The 27,218-nt window shown below is 45.7% G+C and overlaps 1 pseudogene; it reads left to right on the top strand.

Moving 5' to 3' along the window:
• Nucleotides 1–8,935, top strand: part of LOC111834165 (scavenger receptor cysteine-rich type 1 protein M130-like) — a 57,178-nt pseudogene extending 48,243 nt beyond the window's left edge.
• The last annotated feature ends 18,283 nt before the right edge of the window (nt 8,936–27,218 follow it).

Here is a 27,218-nt window from a genome sequence, read left to right as displayed (position 1 = left end):
AACTAGCCACATCTTTTCATTTTCAAAAATTTTATTTGCAGAAATCAGGCACAGATAAAATGCGTTTGTATGTTTATGTAGTACAATCATTCTGCACTGTCAGACACATGATATACTGAAGTCTCTCTGTCAGTTCCTCCTTCAGCTGTACTCAACCAGGAAGTCCCGTCTAGTCCTATTGTCGTCTTCCTGGTACTGGGAGCTTTTCTCCTCCTGCTGCTGGTGATAATAGCTGTCCAGCTGTACCAGAACAGAGTGCTGAAAAGAGGTACAGAATGATACAGCAGTAGGGTGACTCACATTAAGAATGATCTGTCTGAATGATTCTTATTAAGTCTGTATTATCTCCTACATTATCCATTGTTGACTTTAGTGGAGACAGATGGGTGTCAGGGGTCAAATAACACATCAAATAAGCATATAGGGATAGCCTAATCTAAAAATACTCTGCTTTATATATATATATATATAAACTTTCTGAGCTAAAGTTTAAGCCAAGGCCTTCACTGTTGTTCCTATGACAACAGACATGTTCCCAGACATAATAAAACACAGAATATATGGGAAATTGGGACTCTAAATTAAAGAGTTAAAGTGATATGTGGCCTGGATATCAGCTGTGTCTCTGTATGTCCACCTCCACAGCTCTGTACCAGGATCTCAGCCCTCTGTACGAGGGTCTCACCACTGTGCATGAGACTATTTATGAGGAGATAGAGTACAATCTGACCAGTTGGACAACCTACAGAGCCCCTCTAAAGAGTGAGTTAACTGTCTTGACCTCTTCAGATTCAAAAGAATAAACTTGTATAGCCACATATTTATGTATTAAAGTAGAATGTTGTGGGACAGTGAATTTCCAGTCATTTGAGGTGTATTTTAATGTGTTATTAATGAGATGTATCTATTTGCATCCTGTTGATTCTTCATCTCTAACCATGTGAATAGACCTCAGAAACCACATGAGGGCCTCATAGCTGCATTGCTGTAAAGGCCTGAGGGTGAGAGAGAAACCAGCCAATAGGGAGAAAGAGGATGTGGACAATATGAGCGTCAGTCAGCTTGCCTGGGCATGAGCATTAGCTACTCTAACCCCACACATCCTGTCTTCTCAGTCTGAGAGACAAAAGCAGAGGAAACTTCATGCAGAGTCTCCCTGAGCACAGGACTGACTGTCTCTCCTTCACAGGAAGTGTCCTCTCTGAGGAGCTGCCCTCTGGGTATGAAGATGTGGAGGACAGTGAAGAAGACCCTCTCTCAGATAGGGGGCTGAGGTCTGTGAATTTGGTATAATGAATGTTTCAATGGGAACCCTCTTTAACACTATCAAAATCTTAAACGATTATGTTTCAGAGAGATGTCAGATTTAATATATTTTTCATTGTAAGTATATTTGATGGCTTTCAGGATTTTTTTTGTAATAAATTTGGTTTGGCCTTTATCTTTGAAATTTCAGTTATGCCAGCAAAAGAATTTGAGTTCTGGAGGCTCTACAGCAGGGTTCCCCAATTCTGGTCCTGAAGGGCTAGAATCCAACACAGCTTGCAGATTTGTGTACTAATAAGCAAATAACTATGTTTAGTAGCTGTGTTGAGCAGGGAAATCTGCAACCTGTGTTGCAAACTTCAGGACTGGAATTGGGGAACCCTGCTCTGCGGTGATGGATGTCTGATGCACAGAAGCAGCTTTTCTGTGTCTGATACAGGGGATCTGGTGATAAACAACACATCAGAAGACTATGATGATGCTGGTACTGCTGGGCAATACTCAGGAAATTTGTTTGGTAAATATCATTCATCATATGGATCCATGATTATGGTGGTTAATTAATGACAACAGTCATTGATGCAAAAAAGCATGTTGAATTACACTTATCAGATAAAACCAAAGAGCATTTAATAATGATTCAATATATGTGGGCTGTAATTTCATGTGAATGTACATTTGAACATTGAACATTTCAACTGAAAATATTTCAGGTGTAATTACTGTACATTGGTGAAATAATCAATACAAAAGTATTCCACTTCCACAATTCAGTTCCAAAATATACAGTTTATAAAGTTCATTTTTATAATTCAGTTGCCTGAATTCAGTTAATTTACTTTCACCTCAAAATAAATTTCAAGATAACAAATTCAGTTGGAAACATTTGATGTGTTATAATGCCATCTTCAAAATTCAAGAGGTGATATTCAGTCCATTTATTTTCGTATTATGGAACTGAACTGTGGAAGCGGAATATTTTTGTATTGATTGTGTCACACCCTGCTCCGTCCGCTCCTGATGTGTGCCACGCCCCCTCATTATCCACGTGTGCTTTCCCGATCGTGCCCAGCTGTTCCTTGTTATTGTGGCTTGTCTGCTGTATTTAGTCCGCGTCTGAGTCTGTTACCCCAGATCCGTCATTGATGTTTGTTGGTGTCTCTGTCTTGTGCCGAATAAACCCCGTTTGCCTGCACTCTTGGCTTGCTTCGCCTGCTTCCCGGTTCGCTCGCTCACCTACCACAACAGAATGACGGATCTCCCCAACGCACCTCCGCAGGTCGACGATCAACGCGTCGACCTGCTGCAGGAGGTCATCTACTGGCTCCACCAGCCGGAGGTCCGGGAGGACTCCGGACTACTGGCCTTAGCCAGCAAAAGCGGGACCCTCCTTCAGGAGGTAACCCCACTCACGGCGGCGCCTGTCATGGTGGAGGTTCGCGAGAACCTCCGACAGCTCGTCGACAGGGTGACGGAGAAGCGGCTTCGGCCGCTCGCCGTCTCCGAGGCAACCCCGCCTCCATCGTCATGCCCCAGCCGCAAGAAGAAAAAGAAGCGGAAGGGGAAAGGAGAAGCAGCCGCCCCGACGCTCTTCTTGGGGGCTTGCTCCTTACTCCCCGCCTGGGATGACACCGCCGCTGCACCGCCTGCAGCAACAGCGCCTGCTGATGCTGACGCCGCACTGCCCGCGGCTGCGCTGCCTGCTGCAGCTGCCGCCGAGCTGCCCGCGGCTGCGCTGCCTGCAGCTGCCGCCTCTCTGCCCGCGGCTGCACTGCCTGCTGCCGCCGCCGATCCGCCCGCGGCTGCGCTGCCTGCTGCCGTCGTCGATCCGCCCGCGGCTGCGCTGCCAGCTACCGCCGCCGATCTGCCCGTGGCTGCGCTGCCTGCTGCCGCCGCCGATCTGCCTGCAGCACCCCTTGACCCGCCTGTCCAGCCCGACCCGCCTGTCCTGCTTGACTCGCTTGTCCGGCTCGACCCACCTGACCCGCCTGTCCTGCCTGCTCTGCCTGCAGTCCCTGCAGCTGCCACCACTCTGGCTGCGGCACCCGCCGCGGTGCCCCCTGCTGGCCGCGTGCTGGCGGCGCCTGCTGCGGCGCCCCCTGCTGGCCAAACGACTGCAGCGCCTGACGAGGTGCCCCCTGCTGGCCGCACACCCAAGGTGCCCCTTGCTGGCCACATGACGGCGGCGCCCGTCCTGCCGGCACCTGAACTGCCTGACTTACCCGTCCTGCCCTGCTCGCCAGCAGCCACACCCGCGGCGCCCCCTGCTGGCCACGTGATGGCGGCGCCCGCTGCGGCGCCCCCTGCTGGCCGCGTGACGGCGGCGCCCCCTGCAGCGCCCCCTGCTGGCCGCACGCCCGAGGTGCCCGCAGAGGCGCCCCTTGCTGGCCGCACGCCCGAGGTGCCCGCAGAGGCGTCCCCTGCTGGCCGCATGCCCAAGCCCGTCTCGCCTGTCCTGTCCGGCCAGCCCTGCTCGCCGGTCCTGCCTGTCTCGCCTGTCCTGTCCGGCCAGCCCTGCTCGCCGGTCCTGCCTGTCTCGCCTGTCCTGTCCGGCCAGCCCTGCTCGCCGGTCCTGCCTGTCTCGCCTGTCCTGCCGGCACCTGAACTGCCTGTCTCGCCTGTCCTGCCGGCACCTGAACTGCCTGTCCCGTCCGTCCTGCCGGCTCCTGAACTGCCTGTCCTGCCGGCTCTTGACCTGCCTGTCTCGCCCGTCTCGCCTGATCTGCCCGTCTCGCCTGTCCTGTCCGGCCAGCCCTGCTCGCCGGTCCTGCCCGTCTCGCCTGTCCTGTCCGGCCAGCCCTGCTCGCCGGAACTGCCCGGCTCGCCTGTCCGGTCGGCCCAGCCCTGCTCGCCTGTCCGGTCGGCCCAGCCCTGCTCGCCTGTCCGGTCGGCCCAGCCCTGCTCGCCTGTCCAGGCCGCCGCTCTGCCCGCGGCCCCGCCTGAGGCTAGCTCTCCAGTCCTGTCCGCGGCTCTGGCTGCCCCGCCTGCGGCCACGCCCGCGGAGCCGACTGCCCCGCCTGTTGCCTCCTTAGAGGCCCTGACTCCCACGCCCTTGCCTCAGCGAGGCCGACACCCCCCAGGACCCCGCCTGTCCGTTTCCCGTGGGGGACGGGGACACAGGCGTCGGGCCCGGGTCCCGCCCGCCCTGCCCCCTGGCTCGCCCGTGCGCCCCCTGGCCGTGGCTCGGTGGCTGCCTGCGGGTCCTACGGCTCCGGCTCGGCTGTCGCCTCCGGGTCCCCCTCCGGTGCCTCGTCGCCCGCCTGCGGTCCCTCCGTCGGCGTCTCGTCGGCTGCCTCCGGGCCCCCCCGCTTCGGCTGGGCGTCGGACGGCGCCTTCCCTGGCTCCGGCTGCGCCTCCGCCTGCTGCGGCTTCCCCCTTCTGCCTGCCTGCGCCGGGGTTCCCTCCTGCTCCCTCCTCGTTTCCTTTGTCGGTCCCTCCGTCTGTCTCCTTGTCCCCTGTGTGGTCCCCTCCTGCTCCGGCCTCCCTTCCGCCTGCGGCCCCTGCGGCTGCCTTCCCTCGCCCGCCTGGGTTCCCTTGGGCTCCCCTGCTTCCTCCTCCCTTTCCTTCCGTCCCGCCTGTTTCTGCTCCTCGTCCCTCTGTGTCTCCTCCGTTCCCTTCTGGTCCCTTTGTCCCGCCTGTCTTTGCTCCTCGTCCCTCGGTGTCTCCTGTGTTCACTCCTCGCCCTGTTGTTCCTCCGTTTTCTGTCCCCTCTGTGTCTCCTTTCTCTGTCTGCCTGTCCGCGTTTCCTGTTCTTTGTCGGGTCCTGTCTTTCGTTTCGTCCTTGTTCTTGTTCTGTGTTTCGGTCTTGTTCCCTGTTCTTCGTTGATGGTTTTTGGTTTTGTCTTTCAGGTCCTGTTCCCCGGTCTCGTCTCGTCCGTCGCCTCCTCTCGGGCGCGCCCGGAGTGCGCGCCTTTGGGGGGGGGTTATGTCACACCCTGCTCCGTCCGCTCCTGATGTGTGCCACGCCCCCTCATTATCCACGTGTGCTTTCCCGATCGTGCCCAGCTGTTCCTTGTTATTGTGGCTTGTCTGCTGTATTTAGTCCGCGTCTGAGTCTGTTACCCCAGATCCGTCATTGATGTTTGTTGGTGTCTGTACCCTGTTGTCCGGAATAAACCCCGTTTGCCTGCACTCTTGGCTTGCTTCGCCTGCTTCCCGGTTCGCTCGCTCACCTACCACAACAGATTGTTTTAACAAAGAAATGAACTGAAATATTTTCAAATGAAGTATTCAATGTTTAAAGGTACATTCACATTAAAATAGTTGCCAAATATTCAAGCATTATTAAATGCAATCCGTTTTTATTCAAGTATTATTAAATGCACTGCCTTTTTTTCGATTAGTGTAATTCAATGTGGTTTTTTGCGTCAGTGACTTTTATCATGAATTTACTTCCATACTTAATCATTTAATTTCATAATTGAATTATTTAATTTTTTATGAAGCACATTATACTGTAAGATTTTGAGAAAAATACTTTATTAAGACTACATAATACTGGTATTTTACTTATTTTGCAGTACATAAAATACAGTTTCAAATGAGACAAGCAGTCAATAACTCTAACAGTCACTGGGTTCCTGTATACTGAGGGCTCTCTTTTCAGGTTCAAGGTTGATGGTGATAGGAGACACACCAGAGGTCTATGGTGAGGTTGAGTTTATAGAACAGAGCCCACATGTTTTACTAGTTCAGTTTTACTTTACATAACTGTGCAAAGGAGCAAAGTGTTGCATCATACTGCTCCTTTTAGACAGTATGATCATCTGTATGCTGCTCTACATATTTATAATAATAATTATGTTGTTTATAAATAGCAACACTTATTTGAGTGTGACTGACATGGACTGACAGTAATTTTAATCACTTTATGTATGTCTGCTACAATTAATAAACATATTATTTATGTTTCACATGCAACTGTCATTTCTACTAATTTCCAGTTACACTTGCTAAATATTTTGTGTCCGTTACAGCTTTCATATAGCAGGAACTTTTTCAGTAACCAGAACCTTTTTTCTCATTTGTCAAAGTGTGCATAAAACATTTCCTAAAACGTGCGTGAGAGTTGCTGGTATGCACAGGCAAATTGGTATTTATCACTTGTGCATAAAAACAGCTGTACGAAGTGAATGTTGATAAATCGTATTCGTTCTATATGAGACTGCGCATGCACTGTAAGACTAAATTCTAGGGCTGCCAACTAACGATTGTTTTTCTATAGATTAATCTATTGACAATTTTATAGATTGGTCGACTAATTTAAACGATTAATTTTCATTCAGAAAATGAACTTGACCCTTTAATTTAATTTTGACAACAGTGAACTGTATGCTGTAGAAACTGGAAGAAAAAGTCAGATAATTTCTCACAAGTGAGGACGCACACCCGCCTCGTTTATTAACCACCAATTAAACCGAGAGAACTTCTTAGGATGACCCCCGCCACACCATAAAAACGCCAGCCACTCAAATTGACCGCACTCACCCAGCTCACATTACCTGCTGCGTTCCTGTACCATGCATGATAAGGCACGATATATAAAACGACTAATGCATAAAAACACGAACTCTAACTATTGCTACTTATGCTCGCATTATACTTAAACTATCATGGATGGTGCATATTATTAATGTCCGCTACAATGCCTGTCCAGGGCTTTAGATAATGTACATCGGCTTTTCGGCACTATATACGCACGTTATTTTCGCCCATGCACAATTCACCTATCACATCAGTAGTATGCCTAAAAATATTAACGAGATGCCAAAAGGTTAGTATATAAATTCGCCGTATCCACGATCATGCCTAATCTATTCGGTTAGCGGAGCACGCTACGTGCGACACAAGCGATAAGCGCTAAAGTTGCAATGAAGGAAGGGAGAGCTCAGCAACTAGAACACGTTTTAAAAAGTGGTTAAACAGATACTGTGGTTAAACAAGGTAAAAAGATGGTGTGGCGGTACTTAATTTGCACCTTTTTTATGGCTTTCATTTTTATTTCAGTTCACAAATTAATTTCTTTTATTTAGTGTTTGTTTTCATTTCAGTTTTAGTTTACCATAACAACACAGGTCCCAACAAGTCCAACGTGCAAAAATGAACACCGGCACCGTCAATCAACGTAGAACAAGACCAGATTTTAGCGTTAACACTTATTCAATGTACATTCTAATGTAGCAGACGGACAACTTTATGAGTTTAATAAGGAGTGTATTTACAGCAGCTACAAGGACAAAAAATATTAAAAAGGTCCATTGTCCAGAATAGCTCCTGTACGTTTCTTCTTCAGGTGTTCGTGCGTAGCACTAGTGCCTCTATGGCAAGGGTCACCTACCTTTTTGAAACTGAGAGCTACTTCACAATTACTGAGCCATACGAAGGGCTACCAGTTTGAAACGCCCTTCTAAACATCATGTAAAATAGACGTTTTACATGCTTTATTTTAGACATTGTCATTTTCAAAACTATATAAATGCAAATGTGATTAAAGAAGAATAGCAACAGGATAAAATTAAATTTTAGACGCTGCATGCTCACTGGTGAGTTGTGCTATTTTTAGAACAGGTCCGCGGGCGACTGGTGTGGTCCTTGTGGGCATCCTGGTGCCCGCGGGCACCATGTTGGTGACCCCTGCTCTATGGTATGCCATCATACTTTACACAGTGTAAAACCACCTTTTTTGTTTTGTTATAATTTGAACTACTCCTATAATTACATAGTGATATCAAAGAAAAACATTTATTACAACGAATGTGGTAGCAAACTTTGAGAAAGATGACAGTGCCTGAAGCTTCAGCAAAATATTTTATTGTACATGATATTGTTTCTATTTATGTATGAAAATAGCACTGTACAGGTACTGAATCTGTATCATACAGTACCTGTATATCCATTTTGTTGCTGTCCATCAGATACAATACTGTATGCATACTACATTACAAGTTAGAAATGGAAAATGATTCAATGGTTGGCAGCGCTGCCCATTCTCCATCACCTAATTTGGCACTAAATGATATACCCACTATGGGCCTACTACGTCTGCTTTCAGGTGTCTCTTTATCAATATATATTATTAATTTACTAAAGTAGTGTATATTATTTACCATGGACTTCAGACGTAAATGTGATTAGACGTGACTCAATCAAATGTATCTCAATGTAAGACTGTATTTAATCACACTGATATTTTTTTGGCCAAGGATGTTGTATGACTTGGGAACAACTCCTTGTTATGAGTATGACTTGATTTGCCATACGTAACTAGGTCATTCTACTTGTCACTCTATAAAGGTCGAAAATTTAGAGGGAATCTGTGCATATCCTAAGTGCCAATTGGTTTGCCTCAGTTATGCTTATCTGCTGCTAGGGGTTTGTGTGTACGACTGGTTGGGAGTGTTTGTAAATATACTCACATTTCTATACACAAGAAGAAATGTATGAATGCCATTCTGTAGTTATAAATGTGCATACACACAGTTGACACACAAAACTGTTTGTACGCTTGATTGATAAATGAGACCCCAGGTTCTGGAACTCCAATGTGAAAGTGCCTTATGTCCCTGTAGGTGAGAGAGCCTTGATGACACTGCCCCCCGAGGATGGCCCCCCTGAACCCGACCAGACTGACTATGATGATGTGGGGGAGGAGACTCTGCAGGTTACATAGAATCTTTGCGACTAAAAGTCCTGTCTGAAGAAGCTTTTCTCCAAAAGTTCATGAAGTTGTTTTTCAAATGAGCTTCATGTTGTACAGCAGCATGTGCCACATGACCATTCCTATTTGCATTTTATGAAGTTTTAAGGTTAATTGTTAAGGTTTTTTATAGTATTACTTAAGGTAAATGTAATTTCATAAAATGCTCTTGTATATATACAGTCATTGACAAAAGTCTTGTCACATAAGGACATAGTAACTTAAAAAGGCATATAACTTTATTTCTAATCAATCAATTGTTACAATAAATGGATCAATTTAATGCCAAGGACTTTCACATTAATAATTGGGTGCAAAATGAAACAGTCAAAAAGTGTCCTGTTGTTAAAGTCCATAAACACCTGTTTTTGCAAGGACAAAAGTCTTGTCATGTCTTTTAATGATTCAACCAATCACAGATTAGAGGTTCACCTGTGACAAAAACTGTAATTAACATAATCCCAGGTGTGTATAAAAAAATCCCCAGCACACCAGACCTTCATTTGAAGTGCAACCTGACTTCTGACAACATGCCAAAGATTCAACCACAGACCAAGTCTGCTGAGGTGTCAGACATCATTAATGTATCCAAACGTCAAGTGAAGAGGATTAAAAAAAGATATGAAGAAACTGGTGATGTTCATGACAAGCCCAGGTCAGGCAGACCACGTAAGACAACTCTTCGAGAGGACCATTTGTTACTTTGAAAGTCCAGGGCCAACCCTTTTTCAACTGCAGCAGAGCGACATCAGAACTGGTCACCAGAAACCGCTGTGTCTACAAGAACAGTTTCTCGAATTCTCGCACGCAATGGTCTCCATGGCCGAATTAGTGCTCAGAAACCAGCATTAATGAGAACACAACAAAAAAAGCGTGTTGAATTTGCCAAGGCCCACAGCTTTGCACAGTGGCAAAGTGGCAGAAGGTTGATTTTTCTGATGAATCATCCATTGAACTGCATACCAAATGCTGCAAATACTGCAGGAGAGCTGTTGGAACTTGCATGGACCCAGGATTCACCCAGAAAACAGTCAAGTTTGGTGGAGGAAAAAATCATGGTTTGGGGTTACATCCAGTATGGGGGTGTTCGAGAGATCTGCAGAATGGATGGCAGCATCAACAGCCTGAAGTATCTAGACATTCTTGCTGCCCATTACATTCCAAACCATAAGAGGGGGCAAATTCTGCAGCAGGATGGCGCTCCTTGTCATACTTCAGCCTCCACATTGAAGTTCCTGAAACTGACGAGGATCAAGGTGCTCCAGGATTGGCAAGCCCAGTCACCAGACATGAACATTATTGAGCATGTCTGGGGTAGGATGAAGGAGGAGGCTTGGAAGACGAAACCAAAGTATCTAGACGAACTCTGGGAGTCCTGCAAGACTGCTTTCTTTGCCATTCCAGATGACTTCATCAACAAGTTATTTCAGTCATTGCCAAGACGTATGGATGCGGTCCTCCAAGCTCATGGAAGTCATACATGTTATTAATTCTTTCTTCCAAGGCACCATGACTTTATGTTCTGATGTTATTGCAGCATGTGTGTGTATTCTAAATAAAGTATATGTATAATTTCTACATTATTTTTGTATATGACAAGACTTTTGTCCAGGCAAAAGTTGACCTTTCTGTCCTAATTACATGACAAAACTCAATGAATGATGAAAAACTTTATTTTGGTATAATAAGCATAATCTAGAGGGCTTTGCCTTTCTTATAGTCCAACTGATTAACTACAGCTCAAGTTATTATTTGTTGTTCCAACAACTTGGTTAAGTGACAAGACTTTTGTCAGGCACTGTAAGTTAAAATGTGATTTTTGTCAGTTGTTGTCCAGCTGTAAAATATATTTTCCAAATTTTGATCCCTGTGGAATTTTATGATTTATTTATGATTATAGTATTTCTATCCTTCACATGATTAATTATCTTTTGAAATTAAACTCATGAATTGCAAATGTTGAGAAATGTTTGCCTCTCTCCTAACACTGGGAATTTTAAAATGAAATGTTACAAATCTCCCCTTACATAAAATATATTTCTTATTACTTACAATTCATCCATCTTCCACCTATCTTCATAACCATTTCACCAGCTTAGGGCCCTCTGTGTGTGTGTGTGCGTGTGTGTGTGCGTAGGTACACACCTTTTTGCTCGCTTTACTGCGAATGATGCCAGTGATATTGTGGCTACCGAGCAGTGTTGGGGTCACTCAGGAATGCATTCATCAATTCCAATCCAGATCAGGAAATGGAACCGGAGCTGGGATTGGAAAAAAACTATGGGGAACAGAATTGGAATTGAATTCGAATTTCAGGGAGATTTAAAATCCAACTCCAGTTCCTTTTCCTGATTTGGATTGGAATTGATGAATGCATTCTGGAATGACCCCAACCTTTCTATTGAACATTAGATTTGCTTATCCCTATGGCATTGAGCAGCAGATAAGCAGCCAGCCCAGAAGGCATTTCTGTTAATGCTCTGCAACCTTGTGCTAATCAACTTGCCTGGGTACTTAAATTTTCAACCTGTCCCTGTCCGGCATTGAGGCTCCATCATTGTCTGAATTCCAAAAATTCCTAACCCGACCTGTCCAAATATCTATCACCCTGTTGCATTGACCTCCCTTGTTATGAAGTGCTTTGAGAGGCTGGTCAAAGATTATATCTGTTCCACCCTCTCTATGACCATTGATCTGCTTAAGGTTGCCTATTGCTCTAATAGGTCCACCAAGAATGCCATCGCCTATGTCCTGCATGCCACTCTCACGCATAACTGCATGACCAAACACAGCTCCAGTAAAATAATCAAATTCACAGGTGACACAGTAGTGATTGGCCTTATCTCCAATAACTCCAAGAAGACCTACATGGATGAGGTAAACAATCTGACACAGTGCTGTCTAGGCTTGGGCGGTATCCAAATTTTGATACCGTCAAACCTCCTCCCTATTTTACCTCGGTATACGGTATTACCGTGAATAATAAAAAAATTGTGACGTAAGGCTCAGACAGCGCGTCACCAAACTGTTGGCTTGTGCCTAAACTGTTCAGAAACTGAATACCAAACACTAATACTGAAACAATAACAAAATAACATGCAGAACAATATTAACAACTTTTATTAGCAACAAACAGCAGTTTATAAAAAAGTGGAAATACAACAGTCAAACAGAATTAAATAAAAATTTATGTTAAATTTAACATAAACAGTTTTCGCGCACACAAATCAAATTAAATCACGCCGCCTGAACAACTTTTAATAACAAAGAAGAGCAGCTTATAAAAAAGTGCAAATAGACCCACAACAGTCAACCAGAGTTGAATTAACATAAACATATCCATATTATAAAAAGTATTGCAAAGCAATAGTCCTAAACAAAAACATCTTTCCAGTCTTATTTCCAATCTTGTTTTTAACGTAAACCAAATAAAAATACCTCAATCAATTAAATAAATAAAAATAAACACAGTGCGAATAGGAACGAATGGCAAGTGGCATCAATCTAGTCAAGATTTCTCACTAGAAAAACCAGCATGTTTACTTTGTCTGGCTTTAACAGGGCACGTTGTGGACCGACAACAGACGCACAGGTACTTTCGTGCCACTCGCGACATCTGGGGAAAACGCCCGGCAGCATTTTTCCACCAGAGAAGTGGGTCCTCGTCTATTGAGTTACTGGCTCCAAACAGTAGGCTGTTATTTCAGCTCCGACTCGGTCCTCTACGGTGCCGATTCCGACGGGATGCAGTCAGGGTGGCCTCAGGATTGCCTCGCTGCTATTTGCAGATGATGTCGTCCTGTTGGCTTCATCTGCTGGGGACCTCCAGCGTGCTCTGGGGCGGTTCGCAGCCGAGTGCGAGGATTAGCACCTCCAAGTCCGAGACCATGGTTCTCAGCCGGAAACGGGTGGATTGCCCTCTTCAGGTCAGGGAAGATGTACTGCCTCAAGTGGAGGAGTTTAAGTATCTCGGGGTCTTGTTAACGAGTGAGGGTAGGCGAGATCAGGAGCTGGATAGGCGAATCGGAGCGGTGTCTACAGTTTTGCAGGCGCTTAACCGGTTCGTCGTGGCTAAGAAAGAACTGAGCTTAAAAACAAAGCTCTCGATCTATTGGTCCATCTTCGTTCCTACCCTCACCTATGGTCATGAGCTATGGGTAATGACTGAAAGAATGAGATCGCGAATACAGGTGGCCGAAATGAGGTTTCTCCGCAGGGTGTCTGGGCTCTCCCTTAGGGATAGGGTGAGAAGTTTGGATATCCGGGAGAGCCTCAGAGTAGAACCGCTGCTCCTCTACGTTGAAAGGAGCCAGTTGAGGTGGTTCGGACATCTGGTGCGGATGCCTCCTGGACGACTACCTGGAGAGGTTTTCCGTGCATGTCCTACAGGGAGGAGGCCCCGGGGCAGACCCAGGACTCGCTGGAGGGATTATATCTCTCGGCTGGCCTGGGAACGCCTCGAAAGGGAGGTCTGGGTATCTCTCCTGAAGCGGCTACCCCCACAACCCGAACCCCGGACAAGCGGAAGATGATGGATGGATGGATGGATGAATAAACGATTAAATGAATGAATAGGCCTAAATAAACAAATGAATGAATAAATAGGCATAAATAAACGAATGAATGAATAAATAGACATAAATAAATGAATGAATGAATAAATAGGCATAAATAAATGAATGAATAAATAGGCATAAATAAACGAGTGAATGAATGAATAGGCCTAAATAAACTAAATTAGTTTATTTAGGCCTATTCATTCATTCATTTAACGAATGAATGAATGAATTGGCCTAAATAAACGAATGAATGAATAAATAGGCATAAATAAACGAATGAATGAATAAATAGGCCTAAATGAACGAATGAATACATAAATAAATAAGTCCATTAATGTATATTCCATTTGGTCAAATTTGCATGCACATTTATTTTAGGCTAAATAAGTCCCTTATGCGCATCAAGCCTGCATTTATTTGATAAAAAATACTGAAAAAAAATTACAATTTAAAAAAATGGTAGGAGGCGCTGGAGCTGGCGATGGAGTGAGACGTGTTTGTTTGAGCTCCCGTTGGACTTCTTTTTCATTTTAAATTAGTAAGCGCACAGTACATTAAAATATCGACTAATCTGCATTGGAAACATTCCCGAAGTTGAGAGAAAGTCTACATTTGAGTGAATGGCGACGAACCTCCGTAAATTTCAATATACTGGAACAGCGAGCACGAGGCCTAATACCGTCGGGAGCCATATTGCTAATAGCCCAGCGGTAAGAGCTTCTCCACCACAACTACGGTCAGCTAACGCTAAATTAGACATGGACGCCAAATCCCTCAAGTCGGAGATTCTTTTCTCGCTGAAAACTGAAATTTCGGCGGTGATAAAGTCAGAAATGAAAAACGCACTTGCCGACGATTTTGACTTTCTTAAAAATGAGCTGCAGGCATTAAAAGCAGAAGTTAAAAATAGCACGACGGCGATTCACTCTGAGATTGACCAAGTTAAGACCACAGTTCGAGACATGGAGACCGGACTGTCAGCATGGTCAGACGAGGTGGTGACCTTGCGGACTACGGTGAACTCCTTGAAGAAGGAGGTGGCGGAGCTCCAAGATAAATGTGAGGACATGGAAGGGAGGGCACGGCGGTGTAACATCAGAATACTGGGGGTGCCTGAGTCGCCTGGATCGAACTCCACTACATCGGTCTCAAAGCTGCTACGAGAGGCGCTGCAGCTGGACAAGGATGTGCTCATTGATCGCTCACACAGAAGTCTGGCTCCAAGGAAACCCGGCGGGAAACCGCGAGTGATAGTAGCCAAACTTCACTACTACCAAGACTGTGTTGAGATACTGAGCCGGGCGCGCACCCGTGCTCCACTTCGGTACAATGGAGAGGCAATTGCTATCTTCCCGGACTATACTACAAGAGTTGCCAGAGCCGCATTCACCGAGGTCAGGAAGCTGCTCCATAATCGTCGGAATGTCCGGTTTGGCATACTATTCCCAGCCCGTCTTCGTATCACGCGTAACGGGGAAGAAAAGGAATTCAAGTACACTAAGCCTCTTACCTAGTAGGTTATGACCGATCCTAATTCTATTAGAGCACTGGATGGAGTTTCATCAGTAAACTTTGTAAGTTTGTAAGTCACTTAACCATCCAATTAAAAGAAAAAAGGTATTTACACATTTAAAACAACTTAAGACCGATATTGCGTTTCTCCAGGAGACACATTTGCGCACAACGGACCTGTTCCGAATAAAAAGAGGATGGTCAGGACAAATTTATCATTCTACTTTTCACACAAAGGCTAGGGGGGCAGCCATCCTCATTGATAAAAATATTCCATTTACAATGACTGTCAGGGTCAGCCCCCACTGTGGTCCTTTCGTGCCCCTTCCCCGTTTGACCAGCAGGTGGTGCTGGTCATTCCGTCCTTCACGTCAGTCCTTGTTCTCCCCTGTCTCCTGTCTGGTCTCGTGGCTTAATGTATTTAGCATGTGCTGTCTGTTTGCCCCTCGGTCCATGAGTTCCCTCTTGTCTTGTGTTCGAATCCCACCTCCTCTGTTTTTGTATTTAGCTCCCTGGTGTTTTTCTTTATGCTTAATTATTCCTGGTGTTTGCTTTGTTATTGGTTTTGGTTTTGTTTCTTGTTCCCCTGCTTTTGTTATTGCCTTTGTACCTTCCGTGTGTTGATGTATGCTTCCTTGGTTAGTGTTTAGTTTCCCTGATTTAGTAGTGTCTTTGAGTTAATTGGTTTCACCTGTGTCCTGTTTACCTAGTCTTTGTTAATCAGTCTCACCTGCCCTGTGTTAGTCATTACCCCTTGTAGTATATTAGTTCCTGCCTTTGTTCTGTTCCCCGCTGGTTCATCGTGTCTAAACTCTTGTTCATCGCGTCGTGTCTGGTTTTCCTTTGAGTGTAGTTTACCTAGTTTGTTAGTTTTCCTTGTGTGTATTTAGTCTAGTTAATTCCTCCCTGTTTTAGTTTTGACCCCTCGTGGTCCCTTTGGTTTTGGTTAGTCGTTTGTAGTGTTTTCTGTTTTCTGTAATAAATCCCCTTTTTGTCCTTGGAGCCGCAAGTGGGTCGTCGGCCCTTTTTCGTGCACCATGCCGCGTTCCCGTTCCCGTGCCGTCCAGAACCATGACAATGACTAATGTTGATTCTGATTCTGCAGGGCGGTATATTATTGTGACAGGGCAACTTTTCTCATTTCCGGTTATTCTGGCCAATATTTATGCCTCAAACTGGGACAATCCAGGATTCTTTTCAAATTTTTTTTCTCGTTTACCAAACATGGCATCACACCATCTTATCCTTGGTGGCGATATGAATTGTGTACTTTCCCCTACCTTAGATCGCAGTTCCTCCAAAAAGACACCCTTGTCTAAATCGGCACACACAATCCAGCTATTTCTTAAAACATATGGTGTAGTGGATGTATAGAGATTTCGTAATCCCACTGCTAGAGCATATTCCTTTTTCTCCCCAGTGCATAAGAGTTATTCTCGCATAGATACCATTTTCCTGGATAAAAGGCTTTTATCTTCTGTAATTAAGTGTGATTATGATGCCATAGTCATTTCAGATCATGGTCCACTAACCACGAAAATCAGCATTCCTAATACGCAAAACAGTTACCGTCCTTGGAGGCTCAATCCTCTTCTCTTATCAGAAGAGTCTTTTACTAACTTCATTTCATCTGAAATACAATTTTTTCTTGACATTAATCAAACTTCAGGAATGTCGTATTCAACTATATGGGAATCTTTAAAAGCTTATCTACGAGGCCAAATTATTTCTTATTGCGCATATAAGAAGAATACAAATGTAGTGCGCCTTAAAGGATTAACAGATCAAATACTGGAATTAGATATGTTATTTAGCCGTCAACCGTCTCCTGACATAATGAAAAAACGTCTGTCCTTGCAGACCGAATTCGATATCCTAACATCGCAGCAGGCGGAATATCTCCTCTCCAAATCTAGACACGGATGTTATGAACATTGGGAAAAAATTGGACGCATCCTCGCACATCAGTTACGACAGAGAACTGCCAATCAGACTATACCTGCTATCAATGATGAACAAGGTTCAAAATGTACAGAAAAATTAACTCCTGTTTTCAAAATTTCTATCAAGTATTATACGCATCAGAATGCCCAACTTCTCCCTCGATGGTGGAGAATTTTTTAAGATCCCTACATGTTCCACCCGTAGACCCAAACATAGCTGATTCATTGGAAAAAGACTTCTCGGCCCTGGAAATAATATCCGCAATTGGATCTATGCAAAGCGGCAAGTCTCCAGGGGCCTCATGTATAAACGGTGCTTACGCACGAAAATGTTGCGCACGCCCGTTTCCACGCTCACGTCGAGATGTATAAAAACTAAACTTGGCGTACCGCCACGCACATTCTCACGGCAACCCCAGACAAGGCGTACGCAAGTTTCTGCTCGATTTGGCAAAATAAAGGCACCTACTGGCAAAAGAGTGCTACTGCAGTTTCACTGTGTCAGACTCGCATTCATGACGCGGTCTGCATGAAATACACTGAAATTATTTGGCCATCGGTCACCTGATCGTAATCAATCTGTGACAATAAAACGGTGCAGGGAAAGACAAAAAATATTCCAACCATGGCTGCTCTTGCATTGTTAGAGGACATTGCAAATGGAAGAGTCAGAATAGAGCTCGTATTCAGGGATCATATATTGATTTCCAGGCCCATGATGATGACTGGCTTCTAAGTCGATTCAGATTTCCAAGAGCAATCCTTTTGGAGCTGTGTGCTAAACTGGGGCCAGCATTACAAAAGCAGACGATGAGGAATTGCGCTATAGGCTACCTGTTCCTTTACAAGTTCTGTCCACTCGCGGGTTCTTAGCCACAGGTGCTTTTCAGCGAGAACTTGCGGATTGATCGGGTATTTCTCAGTCAACACTGAGTCGCGCCATGCCGGTGTTGTATGGGACGGCAAAATCTGCTTGTCACCCAGATACATGGGCGTAATTTCCAGGGGGGTCATGACCACCTCCCCCCAATAATCATGTTTCCCCTGTCATGGGTGGAGACTTCCACCCCCCCCCCCAATGTTCCAGCCAAAGTTACGCCCTTGCCCAGATATATAAAATTTCCTTACACTGTGGTTGAACAGGCAAATATTAAAGTGCAATTTGCAGCGATGTCCAGTTTTCCCAACGTAGACGAAGCTATCGTCTGCGCGCACATTGCTATTAAGTCACCTTCAGAGAACGAATTTGCTTATGTAAATAGAAAGCACTTTCCCTCTATTAATGTACTCTATTAATGCATTGAGGGCACCTCTTGTACTGTTGTCTGTAAGAATAAACAAACAGAATAAACGAAAGTAACACCGCATCTGCGCCCTACGTGTTATTCATAAACATGCAAGTAATTCAAAGAATTATGGTACAAGAAAAACTCACCCGCGATGACATCAGCGTCCCCCTCACCCGATAAAAGTGTGTCCCCAATCATCGCAGCAACTAGTTGCTCAAATGGTGTGAGACCGGGAATTCCACTACCTCCGCCTGTGCTATTAAGACTCTTATGGTGAGCGGCCGCTCGTTTTTTCACGTCGATTTTAATGTCCGACCACTTCTTTTTAATTTCGGCCACCGTGCGAATTTTGGAACCAATACTTTTAACTGACTCCGCCACACTGTGCCACTCCGTCAACTTTCCGCCGCTCTGCCCGCGCCCGGCCCACAGGGGGCTGCCGCTTCTGCTCTGTCCGCGCCCGGCCCACAGGAGGCCGCTGCTTCTGCGATGCTCGCGCCCGGCCCACAGGCGGTCGCCGCTTCTGCGATGCTCGCGCCCGGCCTACAGGGGGCTGCCGCCTTTGCGATGCCCCGGCCACCCGCGCCCGGTCCACAGGGGGCCGCTTTCGTCTCTGCTCTGTCTGCGCCCGACCCACAGGAGGTCGCCGCTTCTGCGATGCCCCAGCCACCCGCGCCCGGCCTACAGGGGGCCTTCGTCTCTGTTCTGCCTGCGCCCGGCCCGCAGGAGGCCGCGCCTTTGTACTCTGCCCCTGCTTCTCCATCTAAGGCCGTCCTGACCCCATGCCCCAAGGCCCGGACTTCTACCCCCACACAAGTGAACCTTTCTTGGCGCTGGTGGGGGCCCAGCAAAGGACCAGCCCGGTTCTCTGTCTCCCGAAAGGGGAGGCGGGGACATGCCAGGCGGTCCAACCGCCCTGACCTAGCCCCTTCCTCAGTGTCACCCTCTGGCCCTCATTCTTCATTCCCTTCTCCTTCACCCTTCAGTTCCCATTCCGGTCCCGTGCCCTTCTCATCATCGCCCTCCAGTCCCAGTCCCTGTCCCAATCCTGCAGTCCCTTCCTCGTTGTCACCCTCTGGTCCCCATCCTACAGTCCCTTCGTTATCGCCCTCCAGTCCCAGTCCCTGTCCCAATCCTGCAGTCCCTTCCTCATTGTTCCCCTCTGGTCCCCATCCTTCCTTATCGTCCTCCAGTCCCCATTCCGGTCTTGTGCCCTCCTCGTCGTTCCCCATTCTTGTAGTCCCCTTCTCGTTGTTGCCCTCCGTTCCCAGCAGAGCATGTGAGCGGAGCAGAGCGGAGCGTGAGCGAGGAGCGGAGCGGGCGGAATTTGGTCAGAGCGCGGAGCGGGTTTTCTAATTAAGGCTGGAGCGGTCGCTTTGTCTCGCTCCAATTTCGCTCCGATACCGCTCACACTACAATTCTGAGGCGTGCCCAAATCTACCCAGAATTCATCTGTACAATTATCAAGACTGTTACACAAATTGACCGAGATGGAATTCGCAAAGTATTTCACAAAGGAAACTGATAAATCATACAAGTGTACTATTCTTATCAAACGTATAGATGACAAGAATGTACAGCAAGAACAACAATGTGGTGAAACTGTTTCAGTGAGTACAGATTCACTTTGGAATCACTTTTCTCAGAAACATGAGTGTGCTACGCGAACAAGCGGAAGCCAGAGCAAAACGCGTGCAAGTTTTATATGGTTGTAGCATATCAAGTCTATAAAGTAAATTAAAGTATAAAAGCCTATAAAGTAAATATTGGTAATCAAATAAATTCGTTTTGTCATTCAAAGTAGGTCTAATAAGATTTTTTTTAAATTTCACGTAACGTAAAATTTTATTTTAGAGACGTGCTGCATCAACAGAAAAAAATTGAGGAATTTAAAACGTGTCTGTATATTCTTTAGGCTATTAAACCCACTGAGTCCTTTATTTTTAAGCCTATTTTTGTGTGGAATGCCATTTCCAAACCTGTCCGTTGTTGCCGATAGGTTGCTTAAAAATAAATATTTTCTGTTCTGACTGGCAATGTTGCCGTTGCTCATATTTCTTTATGACATAAGGCTTCGATTTAAGGTGACATTTGTTAGGCATGCAGATTATTTGTTCCTCTTAAATTGGAGCGAGCGTGGAGCGATTTGACTGGAGCGGGAGGACATTTTAGTGGAGCGAGGAGCGGTGTTGAGCGGAGCGGCTTAGTGCGAATTAGAGCGGAGGAGCGGGCAGAGCCAACAGCCTCGTGAGCGAGGAGCGGAAATTCTCACCGCTCCGCTCACATGCTCTGGTTCCCAGTTCCCGTCCTTGTCCTAGGGTCCCTTCCTCATCATCCTCCGGTCCTTCGCTCCCTTCCTTGTCACCCTCCGGTCCCTTTTCCCGTCCTGCCGTCATTGCCTCATCGCCCTCCAGTACCCATCCTTGTTCACGTCCCGCAGTCCCTTCCGTGTCACCCTCCGGTCCCAGTTCCCGTCCTCGTCCTAGGGTCCCTTCCTCAGTGTCCTCCAGTCCTTCGCTCCCTTCCTTGTCGCCGTCCAGGTCCCTTCCTCCAGACCCCTCTTCATTGTTCCCCAGTCCTGCCATCCGTGTCTCATTAGTGCTCTCCGGTCCCTTTTCCCGTTCTGCCGTCGTTGCCTCATCGCCCTCCAATACCCGTCCTTGTCCACGTCCCGCAGTCCCTTCCTTGTCACCCTCCGGTCCCAGTTCCCATCCTCATTCAGCAGTCCCTTCCTTGTCGCCCTCCGGTCCTAGTTCCCGTCCTAGATCTCCAGTCCCGTCCTTGTCGCCCTCCAATCAGCCACCTACCCCACATCCTACCCAACAGTTCCCTTTTCTGTTTCCCGGTCAGCTGCCCCAACAAGTTCCATTTCTGCCCTTTCCTTCCGGTCCCTCTGCCCCGCTTCGGTCCCAGTCCCATGTCCCTGGTCCTTTCCCTTCTGGTTCCCCTCCATTTTGTTTTCCGCCTCATGCCCCAGGTTTTGTTCCTCCGCCTCCGCGCCCGTTCCCGGGTCCTTTTGTTTTTGGTCCCCATGTTCTGCCTCCTGCTGTGTTTTCCCATCTGGTCTTTTTGTCCCAGCTCCTGGTGTCTGCTCTGTCTATTTTCGTGCCCTTCTTGTCTGAGTTTTTGGTTTTATCTGTCCAGTTCCTCGGTTGTCGTTAGTCTGTTCCCTGTCCGGTTCTGCGTCTTGGTCCTGTCCGTCCGTCCTGTCTGTCCGGTTCCTTGGTTGTTGTTCGCTTGTTCCCCGTCCTGCTCCGCGTCTGCGTCCTGTCTGCCTGTTCTCTGTGGCCCTGGCAGTGCCCCGGCGCGCGTCCGGTGTCCACGCGTTAGGTGGGGGGTACTGTCAGGGTCGGCCTCCCGCTGTGGTCCTTCCGTGCCCCTTCCCCGTTTGACCAGCAGGTGGTGCTGGCCATCCCGTCCATACGTCAGTCCTTGTTTCTCCCCTGTCACTTGTCTGGTCTCGTGGCTCAATGTATTAAGCATGTGCTGTCTGTTTGCCCCTCAGTCCTAAGTTCCCTCTTGTTGTGAGTTCGAATCCCGCCTCCTCTGTTTTTGTGTTTAGCTCCCTGGTGTTTTCCTTTCTGCTTAATTATTCCTGGTGTTTGCTTTGTAATTGGTTTTGGTTTTGTTTCTTGTTCCCCTGCTTATGTTATTACCTATGTACCTTCCGTGTGTTGATATATGCTTCCTTGGTTAGTGTTTAGTTTCCCTGATTGTTAGTGTCTTTGAGTTAATTGGTTTCACCTGTGTCCTGTTTCCCTCGTCTTTGTTAATCAGCCTCACCTGCCCTGTGTTAGTCATTACCCCCGTACTATATTAGTTCCTGCCTTTGTTCTATTCCCCACTGGTTCATTGCGTCATGTCTCGTGTCTAAGCTCATGTCTCTGAGGTCTACGCTCGTCTATGCCCTTGTCTACGTCGTCTATGCCCTTGTCTACGTCGTCTATGCCCTTGTCTACGTCGTCTATGCCCTTGTCTACGTCGTCTATGCCCTTGTCTACGTCGTCTATGCCCTTGTCTAAGCTTGTCTCTGGTTTTCCCCTTGATTGTAGTTTACATTAGTGTCGTGCTAGTTAGTTTTCCTTGTGTGTTATTTAGTCTAGTTAATTCCTCCCTGTTTTAGTTTTGACCCCTCGTGGTCCCTTTTTTTGGTTTAGTTCTGTTTGTAGTGTTTTCTGTTTAATTTAATAAATCCCTCTATTGTTCCTGGAGCCGGAAGTGGGTCGTCCGCCCCTTATTTGTGCACCATGCCCCGTTCCCGTGCCGTTCGGACCCATGACACACTTTACGTGCTCTCCCTTTCCTCCTCCAACTGGCCTGATGGATTTGATTTTTGACTGTAAACTAGTCAGGAAGCGAACTATTAGCACAATATACAAAATATTATTAGATTCTCATAACCTGATGCCATTGGCCCCCCTCAAAAATAAATGGGGAGGCAGATTTGAATGAGCAAATCAGACGACCCTTGGCACAAAATAATTCAAGGATTTTTTTCATCTTCCATCTGTCTGAGACATGCTGTCATTCAGTTTAAAATTGTGCATCGTCTGCATTGGTCTAAAGTTCGACTTTCTAAGATCAATGCTGATATAGACCCCACTTGTGACAGATGCGGGCAAGCTCCAGCTACTCTACTACATATGTCCTGGGCATGTCCAAAGTTATGCGCTTTCTGGCAGCCCATCTTTGAGACCTTTTCTATGATCTTTGCAAAAAGGCTTCCGCCGTGTCCATTCATTGCACTTTTTGGCGTAACTCAGACGGGCTCCCATCTAGAGATGCGGGAAAGAGTAATAGTAGCTTTCTGCTCTCTCCTAGCTAGGAGACTGATACTATTGAAATGGAAAGACTCAGCACCTCCAACATATAGTCATTGGATTAGGGAAATCATGTATCATATCAAGTTGGAGAAAATCAGATACACAATTAGGGGGTCTACTAGAAAATTTTATAACATATGGCAGCCCTTTTTTATGTTTGTTGAAGATATGGCGGCAGAGAATATAACAATGTGAACCCCTGTTGCTGTTCTCAGTTATTTTTATTATGGTATTTTATTTATTTTTGGTGTTTTTCTGTGTTTTTTTATTTATTTATTTTTTTTCTTTCATCTGGCTATGGGAGCTCTGTATACTGAACTGTGTTTCATGCTGTGAACATGGTTTGTCTGGTATGTGTGGGGGGAGGGATGGTTTTAGTTCTGTTGAACTTATGTTATATTGTAAACTACAACTTGTAAAACTAAATAAAAATACCTTGATCAAAAAAAAAAAAAATGTTTTTCTATTTTAAGCCTACTTTTCAATATAATTTATTTATGTGATGCAAAGCATATATATATATATATATGCCCCTTTTTTACATTTGAGCCCCTGCCCCTGAGGAACTATGCACGTTTTGGGAGTCCCAAGTCCACTTGCTTCTTGTGGAGTTCATGCTTACGTTGCCAGCTGTGTGAAAAGGCCCCGACAATATTACGGCATAGTCCGAGGGCGCGCTCGGTTTTTTGCCTCCGGTCATGCAATCCTTTTTTGACAGCCAAGTTTAGATTGTGACCGAAGCAGTTAAGCCATGGCCAATGCAGGGACCTGGTTGCGGCATGAATGTTGGCAGCGTTGTCAGTGGTTATAGCTGAAAGTTTTTTCTCGTCAAGTTGCCATTCCTGAAGTGCAGCTCTGAGCGCAGCAGCAAGATTGTCCGCTGTATGACTCTCAGGAAAATACGTAGTTTGGAGGTATTTGGATTCAAGTTTCCAGTCAGGTGTAATAGTATGGACAGTCAGAGACATATATGGTGTCATGTTAACTGACGACCACATGTCAGTTGTTAAGGAATAACTGTCTGCCACTGACAGCAGCACTTGAACATTGTCTCTAACTTTACTATATAAATGTGGGACGATTGTTTGTGAGAAATATTTCCGTCCAGGCAGCTCGTACTGGGCATCTAGGACCTTTACCATGTCCTTAAAGGACTTTTTTTCCACTGTGTGGAAAGAGACCATTTCCTTCGCCAAGTATTTTGTCACTGCATCAGTACAGGTTTTCCAACGGACACTGTCCCTTTTGTACTTTGTTGTTTTCCCGAAGGCCCCCATTATCGTCGGCTGCGTACTGGCGGTGGACCTAGATGTTGTTGACCTGCTAGACTAAGGAATTGGTGGTGGACTTTAGGTGTAAGCAGTCCGTGCATATAGCCCTCTCAGCATAAAAGGGGTGCCAGTAGGGGGTCAACACCTTTAGATATCTGGGATTCTGTATCTCTGACAACTTCACCTGGTCAAATTATGTACAGACTCAGATATCTAAAGCCACTGTAACATATTAGCCAACTGAGTAGGTTCAAGGTCTCTCTAGCCATTCTTAGAGTCTTCTACTTGGGAGCATTGGAGAGCATCCTCACTGCGGGAATCACAGCCTGGTTTGATAATTGCCCTGCTCTGGACTGTAAAGCTCTGCAGAGGGTTGTACATTCAACTGAATGCACCTGTAAGGCTGATCTGCCCTCCCTGCCAGACATATACCTCAAACGATGCAGGAGGAGAGCTGCCAAAATCTGTAGGGATATATCCCACCCTAACAACTACCTCTTTACCAGACTGAGGTCCGGAAAGCCCTTCTGCTGTCTCTCAGTGAGAACTGAGAGGCTCAAAAGGATCTTCTACCCTCAAGCTATTAGACGGCTTAACACTTTGATACACTTCTAACTGATATTCTTTCCGTATCTATATACATCACACTTTAATCTGTGTTGCACATCTCTGGTCTATTTATTTTTCACAGTATAACTTTACGTACTTATGAACATTTGTTATATTATTACTTTTAATATCTTTTTAAATTTCTTTTTTGCTTTGTTTTTTGACCATCTTGCATTTTACTGCAGGTTGTGGTCTGACGGTACACTTTGCATGTGATGAATATAACCCTTGAATCCTTGAAACTGCTTGTTGAAGAAAACATCTAACAGCCAATCATATGTCAGCAGCACAATGTATAAAATCATGCAGATACAGGTCAGGAGCTTTGGTTAATGTTCACATCAAACACCAGAACTGGGAAGAAAGATGATCGAAGTGACTTTTAACGTGGCATAGTTGTTGGTGCCAGACAGACTGGTATGAGTGTTTCAGAAACTGTTGGTCTACTGGGATTTTCATGCACAACCAACTCTAGGGTTTACAGAGAATGGGCTGAAGAAGAAACAATATCCAGTGTGCTGCGATTCTCTGGACGTAAATGCCTTGTTGGCATTCAGAGAAGAATGGTTCAAGCTGCTAGATATCCGGATCGGTGCATTTCTAGTTGTTTGAGTTACTGTTGCCGATATTCGGATAGGTATCGGCGCTGATCCAGACCTATCTGACGGATCGGGTATTGGCCATGCGTGACCGAGCCACGTCCTATACTTACTTATTTAGTGGACTCTAAAAAGATACCTCCTATTTTGTGTTAAATCTATTTGTACAATCAATCGCACGACAGCTCTTTTACGTGTTTTTTTTAGCATTGAAATCGAATGCTAATGCTGCCCCTCAGTCTTTTTTGCTACTCAGTGGGTGTGAGGACAGTGACTTCCGCCTGCTGTGACGTCATGCGCATACCCTTTGCAGTACAAGGAGTGTAAGATAAGATGTGACGATCTGAGAGTATTTTACGCTTTTAACAGAAACCAGTAGCACAGCGATTTGCAATCTTTGTAAAATAAAGTTTTGAGAGGTGGGAATAGCATTTAATGGACAATCCCACGTAAAGTGCACGCAACTGTGCGAGACAAAAAAAAGCAATGGATGATTTGGGAGTCTCTAACTTGGACTGTTTTGTGAACTCGCTGCAGCTTGTGATACAAGGGTGGCTGCCATCGCAACAAAGTGTAACTGAGCTGATGGCAATGGGAGAAAAATTGTGTTAAAATTTTAAGCATTCGCCACTTGTGTATATTTGCTTTGAAGAAATTCAGAATGAACTGCAAATGCCTCAAAAACAGTACGTTATGTGTTTGTAGTAGCCTAATTAAATTTTTTTTTTCATACATTTTTTCCATCTCTATTTACTAGCTTAAAAAATAATATATAAAGTATAACAAAGTAAAAAGAGCTCTTGTATTAGAATCTGTATCGGTATCAGCAGTTGTGTGTCGGAATCAGATCAGAACTGAAAAAATGTGGATTGGCCTATCCCTACAAATAACCACTCATTACAACCAAAGTATGCAGAAGAGCATCTCTGAACAAACAACACATCAAACCTTGAAGCAGATGGGCACAGCAACAGAAGACCTCACCGGGTGCTACACTGTCAGCTAAGAACAAGAAACAGGCTACAGTGAGTATGGACTCACCAAAATTGGACAATGGATTATTGCAAAAACATTCCCTGGACTGATGAGTCTTGATTTCTGCTGCAACATTCAGATGGTAGGGTCAGAATTGAGGAATGTTTCAAGTACCTTCTGTTCAGTCTATGCCACAAAGATTTAAGGCAGTTCTGAAGGTAGAAATGGGTCTAGCCAGGTACTAGGAAGGTCTATCTAATAAAGTGGAAAAAAATGTAAATATTCCCGTGGTAACAGCAGAATAGAAATGATCTTTATGGTATTCCCGTGGGGATGGTAATAAAATGTATGGCAACACCACGATAACCATAATGAAATTACTTGTGCGTGCATTTTCTTGTATCTGCTACATTAATTATAAGTCACTTGTGTTGAATTATTTGCTTTCACCCCAAGTCCACCTGATGGCAATGTCAAGTGAGTAATTTCATAATTAAGATATTTAAAGGCAAATATGGAGATGTTTAATTTTACACTGCGCTGTTGGTGTGTTGGGGAATGTGGGCATTGGGTGGGGATGGTTTTGATGCTCATGGGGACAGATGTTGATGGGGATAGATATTAACCCCGTGCAGCTCTCTACAGTATATATCACATATCTGTGTATGAAACCCAC

Source organism: Paramormyrops kingsleyae, chromosome 3, assembly GCF_048594095.1.
Source record: "Paramormyrops kingsleyae isolate MSU_618 chromosome 3, PKINGS_0.4, whole genome shotgun sequence".
Taxonomy (NCBI): Eukaryota; Metazoa; Chordata; class Actinopteri; order Osteoglossiformes; family Mormyridae; genus Paramormyrops; species Paramormyrops kingsleyae.
This window is presented reverse-complemented; position numbering and strand designations above follow the sequence as displayed.